This window comes from Amblyomma maculatum, chromosome 3 (genome assembly GCF_055883805.1).
Source record: "Amblyomma maculatum isolate TAMU_Amacu chromosome 3, ASM5588380v1, whole genome shotgun sequence".
Lineage (NCBI taxonomy): Eukaryota > Metazoa > Arthropoda > Arachnida > Ixodida > Ixodidae > Amblyomma > Amblyomma maculatum.
The window spans coordinates 64,030,298-64,044,438 of record NC_139346.1 but is presented as its reverse complement, the minus strand read 5'-3'; the positions used below and the strand labels follow the sequence as shown (position 1 = coordinate 64,044,438).

The 14,141-nt window shown below is 43.5% G+C and overlaps 1 long non-coding RNA gene across 1 annotated transcript in view; it reads right to left on the bottom strand.

Annotated features, from left to right (window-relative positions):
- Window positions 1–212: 212 nt before the first annotated feature.
- The window catches only part of LOC146194877 (uncharacterized), a 38,571-nt gene continuing 24,642 nt past the window's right edge, over window positions 213–14,141 (bottom strand). Inside the window, exons 2-3 of the long non-coding RNA XR_014705503.1 lie at window positions 7,937–8,034; window positions 213–358 (exon numbers count right to left, since the gene is read on the bottom strand). This is a non-coding gene — a long non-coding RNA (uncharacterized LOC146194877). The remainder of the gene's footprint in view (window positions 359–7,936; window positions 8,035–14,141) is intronic.

Genomic DNA, 14,141 nt, shown 5'->3' with positions numbered 1-14,141 from the left:
ATGGTGATACTCTGCATGGTTGCAAGGCTCCTACGTCACACCTCATGTTTGTGTTGTGCATAATAGTAATATGCCAGCTTAAGGCCTTGTGCAAGGCCTCAATCAGTGTCTGCTACAGTTATGACACAAAATGTTTTGCAGAAATGATGCTCTCCATGAGATGAGTCCCAAGTGCAAAGGATGCAAGCTTCCAAAAGATACATGTTGTCACCTCTATTGGCTTTATTGGCTGATACACCGTGGTCACAAAACATCTGCTTTCGGTCCACCAGGTTCGAGCTTAGATGCAGGTTTCCTTCTTCAGCTGCTCTTGGCCTGTTGGATACGAGCTTGGATACAGGTTTTCACTGTGCGACGTCTGCAAAATGCAAAAAAAAAGGCAGGACTATATTCCAAAATCCGAAAATTCAGCTGATGTCGTTACAAAACATTCTGAGAAAGGGGTAAGTAGGTGCTCTATTATTAATTGATAACAATTCAAAAAGATTCGATTCTGAACTACAGAAATATGAGGAACTGACACAAGAATACAGGCTGTTCAGCATCAGTCCATGTCACAATCTAATACCTTAGTCGAACAGATATTTCAAGGGTCTTTGAACCATATCCTATCAATCAAAGACATTTGAGCACTGCTTCACGGAAAGCTACAATAGCTAGAGTGAACAGAACAGTGCTAAACTGGAGATTTAAATGGCCTTTAAGAAATAGAAGTGTGTATTCTAGGATATGGCTTAGCACACAGGGCTAAGGAATCAAACCCAACCTGCAATGAAAGATTATGCAATCCTACATATATGATCATAGAAGGAAAACAAAATTGCACACAGAACAGTGCGGAAAGTATATCATCATTGCAACTTGTACAAAAACAGTTGATAACACCTCTCCAAAAGTGCACGAGTATTATTTGAGCCCAGCAGCGAATTATCGATGGAAACAGCGGGGTGCAAGAGCTTACAGTGAGATGATGGAATCTTTCAATGGTGATCGAGAATGCCACGTAGAAGTGGCACAACTCCCCCCAAGTTCACTAAAAGCTTGGTTAGGATTCATGACGGCCCCTCAGCCTTCCTTCAAATAAAGTCTTGAGAAATATCCTAACCATCCGACGCAGTGAAAACAGTGCATAGGGATCAGGTTAACTGATATTCATAAACGTGCCTTGATTAACACATTTACTCCAAGAGGTCCTCGAGGCCCCCTTTTTTTAAATGAAGCTCCACTTGAATTGCTCCTCGAGTGCATGAGAAAACAGAGCATCTATAAGTGGCAATGACACTACTACGGGGATACCTTGACTTCCGCTTGCAAACATGGGGCATCGCAGCTTTCACACACTGTGCAGACTTCGTTCTACTGCATACCAAGCCTTTCATTTCACAGACCCACTCTCTGAAGCATTCGCTCCGAGAACCTCAATCTGACTCGAAAATACTGAAACATCGTTTCAAGTACGACCAAGAAAAGCCTCCTAAGTCCTAAGTTTCTGCGGCTGACGTTGAGCATGGATAACTATCGTCAGTTGCTGATTTCAATGCTGTAGTTGATCATCGCATTACGCTACTGTGGTGTAGGCACATTTCAAGTCATCACCGGATACCTTAGCAACATTTCAGAGCATGCCGAGTGCCAGGTTGCAGAAAGCATTTGATGGCTAACAGCAAATGAAGCATGTGCAGTGGTTTCTGTGAACCACTGTGGACAGTGGTGCAATCGTGGGGAATGTCATATTGTAAATAGGAAGACAGCGAGATACCGGAGGTGCAGTTGTGCCATGGAACACCTGTGCTGCTCACATCAATGGCTTTCTGATTGCTCCAAATATACCTGTATGTCTAGATGCAGTGCTGAAGAGGGGGGGTCAATTCTATCTTTTTAGCTGTGGAGAGATATTTGCAGTTGGTGGAAGGCATGACGTTTCAAGTGCGCTTAAAATTATAACTCCTAGCTTGCTTGGAAACAGAGTGGCATTTGCTTCTGGAAAGTCAAATTTGTTAGCTCGGGTGCATGCGCTATAACAGGCTTTTTTGCACCTCACATGTGCTCAACGCTCGCCGCTGAGCACTCAGAGGGCAAATATGCAACTAGGTCACTAGAGTTCACAGCAGTTCGAGAAGTCCTTAATGCCTAAATCCTGTTCCACATGAGCCATATGTCACTGGCATTGAATGTTGGTAGATGTGAATTGTTTTCAGCCATTTTTCACAGTTGCCTTGTTCATGCAGTCTGCAAAACACATTTTACTAGGCTGTGACTTTTTTTTAATGTCCAAAGGCGACTCAGACTATGAGAAATGCTGTAGTGGAGTACTTAAGAAATTTCAACTACCTGGAGTTCTTTAACGTGCACTGATGTCGCACCGCACATGGGCGCCTTGCTTTTAGTCTCCATCGAAAAGCGGCCGCCACAGCCTACTAGCCTGTGACTCTTGAGGCAGCTTGTGGATGCTGTTCACAAGGACTTGACATTAGAAGATGAGCATGTTACACATAGTGGCATGCACTTTCCGGGTCAAATTTTCGCCTTATGGCCCATTCGGTTGGGGGGACGAGAGCAGAGGCGCCGAGCAGTACAGAGAAGTACAGGAGCACGCCGAGCGAGGGTGAACGCTCTCTGCGTGTCGAGAGCAGCGCGCCACAACCATTGTGACCGCACTTCCCTCCCCAGCATTCTCCGCCTGCCCGCAGTAGCAGCAGTTGCAACCCGAAGAGAAGCAAACACGCCGTTTAGAACTGCTTGCTTTGCATGCCTTTGTTCTCACAGCGCGGCGATCTGCCTCCTTTGATCCTTTCGATGCCAGCAATGACTCTCAAACCTGAGCAATGCTTTGCAGCTCCCATTTAGAGCATCACAGACTCGAGAAAAAAAAAGATGGCGCGGATACAACGCCTTATGTCATGTGACTTCCTCTACACCCGCTTTAGATGAGGGAACAGCTGGGAGTGCATTCAAGTGCTCTCAGCGAAAGAAAAGACCTCCTCCTCTACCATTGGAAGCCAGCGATTCTTCTCCTGCTCTACCACTGGAGGGCACCCGCTTGTCTGAGAGCACTTTCAAAGTGCTCTCGAGGGCGCCTGAACAATATCACCACATATGTTGACATTGTTCACAAGGTTCAATCGCACTACTTGTGGCCCCAGCTTCCTTTATACGTACTTGCTAAGACCAAAAATGGGGGGGGGGCGCAGCGTTTGTTTACAAAAAGGGGAGGAAGCGGCTATTTCCAGGCAGTGTATGATGCGTCCTAATCTAAACATCCTAAGAATAAACACATGCAGCAGCAAGCATGCAATGCATGTCTAAAGGTGTGCGGCTGTCGACATATCTGCAGGCCGCCACCGAGCGTTCTCGCTACGTCTCTATAGCCAACGCAAAACTGATCTGCATGCCCACCACCAGTTTTCTCTCAGCACCATCGAAGCGCTGTTTAAGTTTTTTAATGTAAAACCGTAACTAGCCCTTTTACACGTAATTTCGTCCGTGACCGTTGTTGGTGGCGTTGGTTCCGAAAGAAGAGCAATCACGCCATTGTTGAGCATAGAGCAGCTTGGTAACATAAGGCATGCTGCTGAGCTCAATAAGAAGGATCAGATAACATGACACTTGGGCAAAGCCTTTAACCTCAAGCACACTGAGTGGCTGCCCTTCGCTGAGATTGAAAGCAAAGCCAGCAGAGCATCTATATCTACTGTGGCTGCATTAGCTGTGCATTGCTGCCTACAGGAAACGCAGTACACCAACTGCTTTCGCAGCCAGCGACACCTACTCTTGCTCGGCTAAAGTCTGCTTTGATTGATTTCCTGCTTAGCCAATGATGCCGATGGTGCTAGTGTGGCCTCTGATGGAGATGCCCGAAATTATAATGCGGCTGCTGATTCTTTGGTGCCGGTTCCGCAAAAGCCATTCTTTGCAGGCAGAAACCCTTTATCGGAAGATTTAGGGCAGTGATCGTGCAATCAGAAAGCTTGGTCAAAAAGTTGAAGTCTTCAAGAAAATCGGAAGGGTTGGCTGCAGGTATGTACGCAACGTGCCTTCCCCACAAGTGTGTCTTTGTCTGTGGAAGCCACCAAGCAGAGCAAACTTGCTATTAGTCCTCAAATTTGTGCCGTAGCTCAGCACTAAGCAGGTTGTGAAACACTGCTCATATACAGTGACAACTTAAAATGTGCAGCACCACAGAAGTATGTGATGATCAATTACAGCACTGGCGTTAGTGATAGACCATGATTATGCATACTTGGTATCAGAAGCTGGGGTGTCAGGAGGGATGCCAAAGCCATACCTAGAAAAAATAATGTGCCAGAAGTTCTAAGTTAACCAGGGTTGACCTGGGCTGTCACTCAGCCAATGCTTCAGAGAACAGATCTGTGCATACTCACTGTATCCACTTTAGTAAAAAGCTTGTAAAAGAGAGGGAAAATGATAAGATGTCAAGTGTTTACAAGTTGAGTGCCAGTCTATGAGCGCTCAAGGTCACATAGCTGCCAATAAATGAAAAGCAAGCATTCAGGGCTGCGTGGAGTTGAAGTGAATGTATTCTTATAAGTGAAGATTTCCTGTCACTATACTCAATCTCACAAGCTGTCTGCTGCACCTGGCCCATTAGAGATCATACAGATTACAGTAGGTAATCGTGCTCTTAAGTGCCTCTCAACCCTTGAATCGGCAGGGTGAAAGTAGGAGCACAATGACCTACTTGAACCCTTTGCAAAACTCAATGCATCACCTTTCTTATATAGCAAAATCCTTGTGGGAGAATATTTTTGCACGTCCTAGGTGCACAGTCACGTGACACATGGGTGATGTAGCCTATATGTCATATCTCCTAGATTTTTTTTAGAGGCATGCTGCTCAGTCAAAAGACGCGATGCGCGGGAGTGTAGTGCGCACCAATTCTGTGCGTTTGTAATTTTTTGTTTTCGTTCTGTTTCTTTCGATAGTTTGGTGGGGCGGCTGGTATGCAATGCGATGCGGGGATTCTGGAGTCGTGAGTCTGCTTTTTCGCAGCATGCCGCAGGGATGATGCGTTTGCTTTCTGCAGTCTAAAAAAAAATGTGCAAGAGTAATTGTCGAGTGCGGGGCGGCATATATATTGAGTACCAGAGTGAGTGTTATTTCCACACACGCACGCCCATACGCGCCCATACACACGCAGTTTTGTAGTGGCGCAAAAAAAGTAACTCTGTCAAGACAGAGCATCTTCTAAAGGGCACGTAAACTCTTTGACGTTTGGAATAAGCAATGGAATTATACAAGGTGTTTCACATAAGGTTTGCTTTATGGGGTTTAACGCCCCGAAGCGACTTAGGCTTGTATCACATGAGAGGCTGAACTCAAGGTGCAAAGCCGGTCCATGTGCGGACACAGAAGCATTCAAATCGTCGGTGCTACAAAAAAAAAAGCAAACGTGCATACTGCTTTGTGCTTTGCCGAGGCAGCTCCAAGCCATCACTCACTTGAAACCGTGCCGCATGCATTGGCCAGCCTTTCCCTACCCCTCTTCGATTCTTTCATCCTTTCTGCACTGCTAAATAAAAAAAAGAAAGCATGCATACTGCTGTGCGCTTAGCTCGCAGGAGCTAGACTCCCCTCCCATTACCTCCACTCCCCCTTCAAAACCGCCATTCGTTTTAAAGGACGGCCAACATCTCAGCACCCTTGCGTCCTTCCCGCGCAGACCAGGCAACCCTTTTCTCACTCCCTCCCATCAGAATGAAAAAAAAAATACCCATGCAGGACATGCAGGAGTGACATAGTCACGTCACTTTTGTTTTAACGAGGTTTGGGTTGCTTTGGCCTGAGCAGCAGTATAGGGAGCGCTCAAGATTTGATTGATTCTGTGCGCAGCGCGTTAGAGCACAGGGCTCGATCGGCCACCTTTGTACCTTAAGTTAAACCCGTTGTGTGAAACGATAGTGCTGGAAAATTGTTGGTTCATAAGCTAAGCCACATCTTTTATGAATTTACAGCTTAATTTCAAACACCAACGTTTATGTGCTCATAGAAGATGCTCTCAGTCTTGACAGTTTTCTTTTCTGCCACTGCAAAACAGCATATGTGTGGCGTGCGTGTGTGCAAGTAACTCATGCACTAGCCTTGCATGTTTTCATTACAATGAGGAAAACAAATGCACAATTCCTGCAGCGCACTGTGAAGAAGCAGAATCTTGACTCCATGTCCTTGCATTGCTCGAATACCAGCACACCCGCTAAACCACCGGAAGAAAAAGAATGAAAGCTAAGCAAAAGATTGCAAACGCAAAGAATCGGCGCTCACTCTAAATTCCCCTGCATCATGTCTTTTGACTGAGCAGCGCTTCTCTCTCAAGAAAAAAAAGAATACAAACTTCACAAGATATGTGTACGTAACATATAGGCTATGTCACTTATGTATGACGTGATTCCGAACTGAAGACATGGAAAAATATCCTCCAAATTCCATTCGGGCCAGAAGTTGGGTGCAAAACTTAATATTTCTGTATCAAACCTCATGTAATGCACGAATCTGACGAGGAGCATGCCTTCACTATTGAAAACCAGAAGGGGCGGAAGTGGGGGTAGGGAGGGTTATGAATTTTCTTACTGAGTGGAGCAGGTAATGGATGTGGTCATTGTCACAGGAAATGTCTCCTGGCAGCTGCCTATTTCTGCCCCCAAAGCAGGTTTGGCCGCCACAGTGAAGGGGTTTGCGCTGAGCAGAGAAGCATTGCAGAAATATTCTGCCAGAAAAACTCCATACTTCATTCAAGGTCTATGATTACATATAGCATAGTATTATCAATAACACTCCCCTCTTTTCTCTTTTCACTTTACATACAAAATGTATTCGCACTAAGTTTAGCTACCAAAAAAGTGCGGTGGGCCTTTTAGAGAGGAAATTTGTCGGAGGTGATTTATAAGAACGCAGCCATCAACAGGTCTAGTCGAAGACAGGAAGTCCAAAAAAATAACCCTCCAGAGAGGTCTTCAAGCAGTTCCAATTTGAGAAAATTTTATTCACAGCAGTTTTGCATAAATGTTGTGTGAAATATAGAAAAACAAAGACAGACATGCTGAAAAAAAGAAAAATTAAATAGGGACAAGAGAGGTGGCAACTGCGAAAAAGAGAGCCACCTGTAACTCTGGTCTGGGCACATGCCAGGCTGTCACTTTGGGTTTATATTATATAGGCTCATGCTCTCTTCGATTGTTCCCTCTGAAGTGCACTTTTAGTTTTTGTAGGATCGCTTTTAGAGAAAAACCATGGAATTTTTTTTGAGAATTTTAAGAAGCAAATAATTTCAGGAGTTCCAAAGCTCCTTGAAATAGTTCTTGAAAACCAAGGGTACACAATGATATCAAAGGCCTGTGTAAACCACACTCCATGATCATCATATTGAAGGGAACAGCGTACCAGCCCAGCCTCTGGGGCCTGTGCCCAATAAAGTATGGATGCATCATGTCGAACTTATAAAATCAGCTGGTAATGACATCTGTTTCAAAACTTCTGGCTTTTCCTATCTTAAAATAAGCTAGCATTTTCAGTAAGTAGCACTTTAGTGGATAGAATGCAGTAATTTATAATAAAAGCCAGCTTCAGCTTGTCCTCAATGTCCTTTTATTACCCTAAAGCTGAGCATGAGCTATGAGAGACATCATGAAGGAGGGCTCTGGTTTAATTTCCATAGTCCTCTTCCACAAAAGTTCTTCAAACTATGCAGTGGCACCAAATGTGGGCAAATTTGCATTTTGCCTCTATCAACAGGCCACAGGCACCATTTCACTCCGCATTCTCAAACTCAACAGCCAAATGTCATAGCCAGTAAGCAACGGCAGCAAGCAAAGAAAACACTGAAGAAACCTAAATGTCAAAATAAACATGAGGGGTCACAAATTCAGTAGTGGGTTAGGCAAATAAAAAACTACACATACTGAAGGATGTCTTCAGTACTTACATCAATGTCCTGCTTCTTGCCCACCACAGCACAGCACAATTCCGGCAAAGGGTATAGAACTTGAAGGAGCCATTGCTTACGAAGCCACATGGAACTTGCTGCAAGGTAAAAAGTACCATGACCCAACAAATTAGTGAAAACGTAATATAGTGCAACACGTATATGCAGAGGCTTTGTGAGCAAGAAATAAAGGCACAGAGTAGGAACACCACAATACTGTTTGTTTTTCTTGAAATGGTGCACGACATGCTGGTGCAGGTCACTGCATGAAATTTGCCTCTGCCTGCTAAATAATGCTAAATTATTATTTTTTAAATTCAGAATTTCACTTTGGGATTCAATTAGTTGAAGGGCAATTGCTTACAATGCCAGAGAAGAAACAATGTTGACATCACCCGAGACATACCAACAGTGAAATAAAATAACTCCTTTCACTCCATCTCATCGCCAGCCTAGCAAAAGAGCAAGTCAGGATTCACAGTGCCCCTAGTTACAAATAAAAAAGCATTTATTTTACTTTAACTGCAAGTGCATTTTACCAGCCTATCCATAATCCACATGTTCCCACTAGGTTCGAGACCAGACAAGCGCTCCCTTTCTTTATGCTTTACATCGAGCAAACATCCTAATTGGTACTGCAGGGCCTAATACATTCCTGCAACTACAATACTACTTTTCTAAGAGATGTGGAACTTCATTAAAATTCATTTTATGACCGAAGTAGCAAAGATTGTATTTTATCTTGAAAGAAGCAGCAAGAAAAAACAAGGGTATAAAAGGAGACAATATGGGCACTAACTTACAACTAATGTATATTGAAGCACACATGAAAGATATAAAGAAGTGGAGCAACAACGCAAACCACTCAATCACTGATAAGCAAAAAGCAAGACATGAATCACTAAAATTTAAGAACAGTTCCCTATCTAGAAACCCAACTCACTGCATGGTAAAACGATGGATGGTTCACTAACACATTCATTACCTAGTTGTAAAATGTGTCTAGCTTCAATTTTTTCCCAGCTGATTTGCAATGGATGACAGCCAGAATGTGCGCAGCAGAAAGAAACTGAAAGCAACCAGTGCATTCTTTACAATGCACAGCCAAGTTGACTTCTACCTATATCTACTCAAATGAAACCGTTCGGAAGTTTTAGTGATTCATGTTTTGCTGTCTGCTTAATGGTTATTGAGTGGTTTGCAGTATTGCTTGGCATTATATATCTCTTATTTGCATCAATAAACTTTTGTTGCGAGTTAGCATCTGCTTGCTTTTCACGTCCTTGTTTATTCTTGCTGCTACTTTTAAGATGACGCCTTACCAACTCACCCAAATTGCCATCCTTATGATTGTATTTTAGTCAGTGAAATTTTACTTCATGTGACACTAATCAAGACACATGACCCCGTTTCATGAAACTTAAAGCGAATCAATGAGAGCCTCATCATAAAGCATGAAAGTTGGCTCAGATATGCAGCTCTCCATGCCAACACAGATTGCACAAACATGATTTTCTGTGGTCAACAAAACACTGGGCTGCTGCAAGGGTGGTACAGAGCAAGCAGAGGGTGCTCTGACACTGAGAAGAAATGTGGCATTGAATCTTGCTGTACATGGGGACAATGATTTGGGGCTATGCAGCCGAGCCGAGGGACGAAAGGAAAGGAGAAAAGTTTCGGTCCCCTTGCCGTGAAGAGTGATTTGCTCACTATTTGGGCTAGGAGTGTACTGGGTTGAAGTGAAGGGAGGAAGTTGGAGAGTTAATGCAAGGTCACTAGGGCGGAAGTAATCCACTCTACATGGCAAGAGGAAAGAGGTATGTTGCCTCCTCCTTCCTGCCTAACTTCAGCTGCATAGCCACAGTTATCCCCGAGTATAGTGATGTGCTACCGTGATCAAGACTTGTAGAACTGAAAACTGAAAGTAACACAGGGGTATGACATGATTAAAATGTCTATGCCGTCCAGGTGAATAGCACGCTGCACTCAAGGGTGGCTGACAGCGTAATTACTTATTTTATATTTAAAAAAACAGTAGTTAGTGAACCATAAATATAATGCTTCTGCTATTGTGAAGATTCCACAGCTATGTAAACTGCATGAAGAAAGTGAAACTATCAATAGCTTGCACTGACAACTCACCAGGCACCCACTGGTGAATTAAAAGTGGAGAAAAATGTCTAATCTGCATTCACCACATTCATCATAAAGGTATTGCAGACACTAAGCATAGTTCACCATCATAGCACTTCTGATATCATATCCAAGCCATCTATTAAGCTACCTAGCTTGTCACATGAACATTTGAGCAGATGACTTTTGAATGGTAAGTTTCTTCCGCATGTTGAACCCTATCATCAAATCAAGGCTGCCTACTGTTAGCGTTAGTAGATGACCTTCGTACTGCCGCAGTCTGCCCCTCCTCACCACTCTCCGAAATTTCGTTGTTTTCAACTCAACTCAGGTTACTTACAGTTTGATGACCCCTTTTTCTGAAACACTAGCAGTTGACGAACGCACTCCCATGACCAAATTCTCATGAAAAAAAAACTTTTATGACCAAATCAGCACTTTTCTCAGTGTTCACTGTATGGGAGTGAGTTCGTCAACTGCTAGTGTTTCAGAACAAGGGGTCATCAAACTGTAAGTAACCTGAGTTGAGTTGAAAACAACGAAATTTCGGAAAGTGGTGAGGAGGGGCAGACTTTGTGGCATTACGAAGGTCATCTACTAACGCTAACAGCAGGCAGCCTTGATTTCATGATAGGGTTCAACATGCCAAAGAAACTTAGACAATGAGGGTCAGCAATAGTAGGTAGCTCTGGATAATTTTGACTATCTGCACTTTTTCAATGTGCACTGACACTGTACAGCACATGGGGACTTAGCGTTTTGCTACCACCGAAATGTAACCACCCCAGCTTGGACTGAGCCCGCGTCACCCAGCTCACTAGTCAAATGCCCTAAACACTTTAAGCCACCACAGTAGGGTGTAGACAGCCTTGAAGAGGGTTATATTTGCAAGCATGTTTTGTACAAGCCAAGCTTATATAAGCTGGGTATGGCCAAGCTGCGGCTAATGAGTAGCACGAGGCTCCTTGCAAAGTCCAAGTGCAGATCAGGACAGCTTGGCACCTGTCCACCACTCACCATTTGCAGTATTTCTGCCTCTACAGCCAGCTTCTCTGTTCTTTCCCCTTTAAGTTCCAAACCACCTATTGTTTATAATTCTTTTGAACAATGAAACAATGCGCCACCCTTACGGACACACATCTAACAGAGCTGCTCACTACTGTAACCATGCTCATTCGAGAATTTCAATATGCTTGCTTTACAAATGGGGCAGTAGAGGCATATTAACAGTCGTGGCATGAGTTCTTCACTGTGACCACCAGCTTTGTTAAATTAAAAAAAAAAGGTCATTCTTATCATTTACTTTAATCTTTGTAAAATATTGCCTTTTTAGTCAAGAGTTAGTGGATTAAAGGTATGGCAGCAGTTGCTGTAGGCCCATAGCTAAAGAGCTGTCTGACATATGCCCGCATTGTACTAGCCTGCTCGTGCATGGAACTGAGCCTTAGCAACTTTCGCGGTGATGCAAACAGATGTTTACCCATGCTAACATCTCGGCATTTTTATAATGGCGCAGATCAGCGTCTCCTACTTGTGCTATGAGCATTCCTGTCACTAGCACATTTGAAAGTAAAAGGGATGACAGCAGGCGATGGGACATATGCCAGCAGAGACACGTTCACCTGCTTTTCCTCTGCACATACAGTGAGTTGCAATCCCAGAAGTGAAGTGGTCTGCCTACTCCGCAAAAGAGCACCTGCTTCCTGTACAGATTGTGTCCCAACTGCGTTTGGAACTCATGCCAGCACAAATAGGTGGTGCCCATGGACTGACAGAAGAATTTCCTGTTATTCTGTGTGCTTGCCCGTGCTTCGTCTACACGTACCAGCTGTTTTTAAACCTGTAATGGGTCTGCATTTCTCCCGCTGCTTCTTGGGATGGTATTGACCTCAACAGGTTATGCCATTCTTTCGTATAGCCGAGTGCGGGCAAGCAGGGTAAGATTTTTTTGGCACTATTCTCAAATAAAAGGAAGTCACAGTTCACCATTTTCACTGTTTCAGAGTTCAGGAATGGCTTTAAGTTCATGAATGGCACATAAATATGGTTTCCGCACAAAGTCTTCTAGTCACACTCCGAGCTGAGGTCTTTAAAAAAGTATATTGCATAATACTACTGCTCTTAGACTTGCTGTCCTCAAGAGTCAGCACTAGTTCATGACAGCAACTTGCATTCATAGCAGCGGCAAGTAATGATAATCTATTATGGAGCACAGAGGGTATAGTCAGCACAGCAGAGCATGCTACTGGAAATGGAAGGTGCAGCTGAACAAATATTCAAGCAAACTTCAAGCCGGTTCTGTTGATTTCGTCAGAGCAATCCACTGCTCCAGGGACCGATCTTGGCACAGCAAGCGCTCCACATCTGCATTGGGAAGATGGGACCTGTGTTCCGGATCTGCATTTGGAATACAGTTACTCCAAAAAGAGCAGAAAACAATGCGCTGCAAATCATCATACCCTGTGATTGGAATTGACCATTATTAAAGTCTTGTCATCTGTCAACTTGATCTGCTCATAATTCAAGTAGCATTATAAAAGTCTCCAATTCTGCAGGAACCTCTGATCTCACGCCAAGAATTCAGTGCCCATAGCAGGTACAACGCGCATCTAGAGATGCCAGGTAATGTAACTCGTAAGAAATGTTATGCTAACTCTTCTTTAACTACTAAGAGAGCAAACAGTATTTCTGTCATCGAACCTTCTTTTAAACACTATTTCACGGCAATGGCAAAAGGCATTTCGAGTCAGCTGGAGATCTAACCTAGTACAATGGCGATGAACGAGCCCCTGAGCCTGTCATGTGCCAAGGCGTAAATGCGCTTCACTGCAATGTACGAGTAAACAAGCGGAAGGCTGGAAGCTTGAACAATCTGTTTCCAGTAAACAGTGACGTTTGGGTGGTTAGGTTGGAATACGAAGCAAGCACTCTGCCCGTAGCTTCATCTACTAGATTTCCTCTCAAAGGTACAACCAGCAAACAATGTCTGCAACTTAAGCCAGGAGTACAATCACAGCATGTTCTGAGTGTTCTGAAAACTTCGATCATCACATTGACTTTTTAATCATGCCAGTCACCTCAACATCAAATCAAAGCAACATATGTGGCAGCTTATGGAACCCTCGCACCTACAAAACACACCGAGAAATGCAAGCCAGTAAGTCTAAAGGCAGCCTATCATCAGCATATTGTTCATAGCACAGTGCCACCAAGTTTGCTCCCTCACCACCCTATGAACATGCAGTATTTGCACCCCAACTCTGGTTACACAAAATGTGGTGGCTCTTTAAACGAAATTGGGGCAGTGCACCAAGAAAGGCAAAAGTTCGTCCCTAGCTCCCATTATGTCAACTGATGAATGTGCAGAGTCGGACCAGAAATATGTATTCTGTATAAAAATATGAGCGATATCTAGGAATCTAGAAAGATAGTGGTACCAGTGCAGTAAGCAGTCTGCCCCTTGTGCATCATGAAGGGCCAATGCTCTCGAACTTCCGAACCTTTTATCATGCCAAAACATGCTCACCCAATCATATATGAATTGTGAAAGGCTACGCACTCTAAAGTGGAAACACTTCCATGCAAAAGAGTAAAAAGAAACCAAATGCAGAATGTGATGTGACTGTTCAAACAATGTCTGGAAGAGGATGTGGCAACCAAGCAATTCATAAATGTTGTAGCCATTAATAATCTAGATCCAGACACAACACTAATTCCATGTCAACATCTGCAGTTGCTTCTACAAAACATGCATAAATTTAAACAAAAACACCACAACTGAATGATACTTTAAGAAGCAAAGGCTTGTTTTGCTTGGAATTCTGAATGCACGCTTCATTTTGAAACCTGCATGAATTTCATATTCCCACATCTGTGATGAATTAGTGGTATACTGAGTACGGAAAAACTGCACACATTTTCATTCACAGTTCATATAAGAGAAGATGCCAATGGGGCATCTAAGTAAGATTTTTTTTCGCCTCATTTGTAAATAATTAAACAAGAAAATCAATACTGTTGGTATTGTTGAATGCATAATTACCCTTACACCTTACTGACATTTCTGGACTGT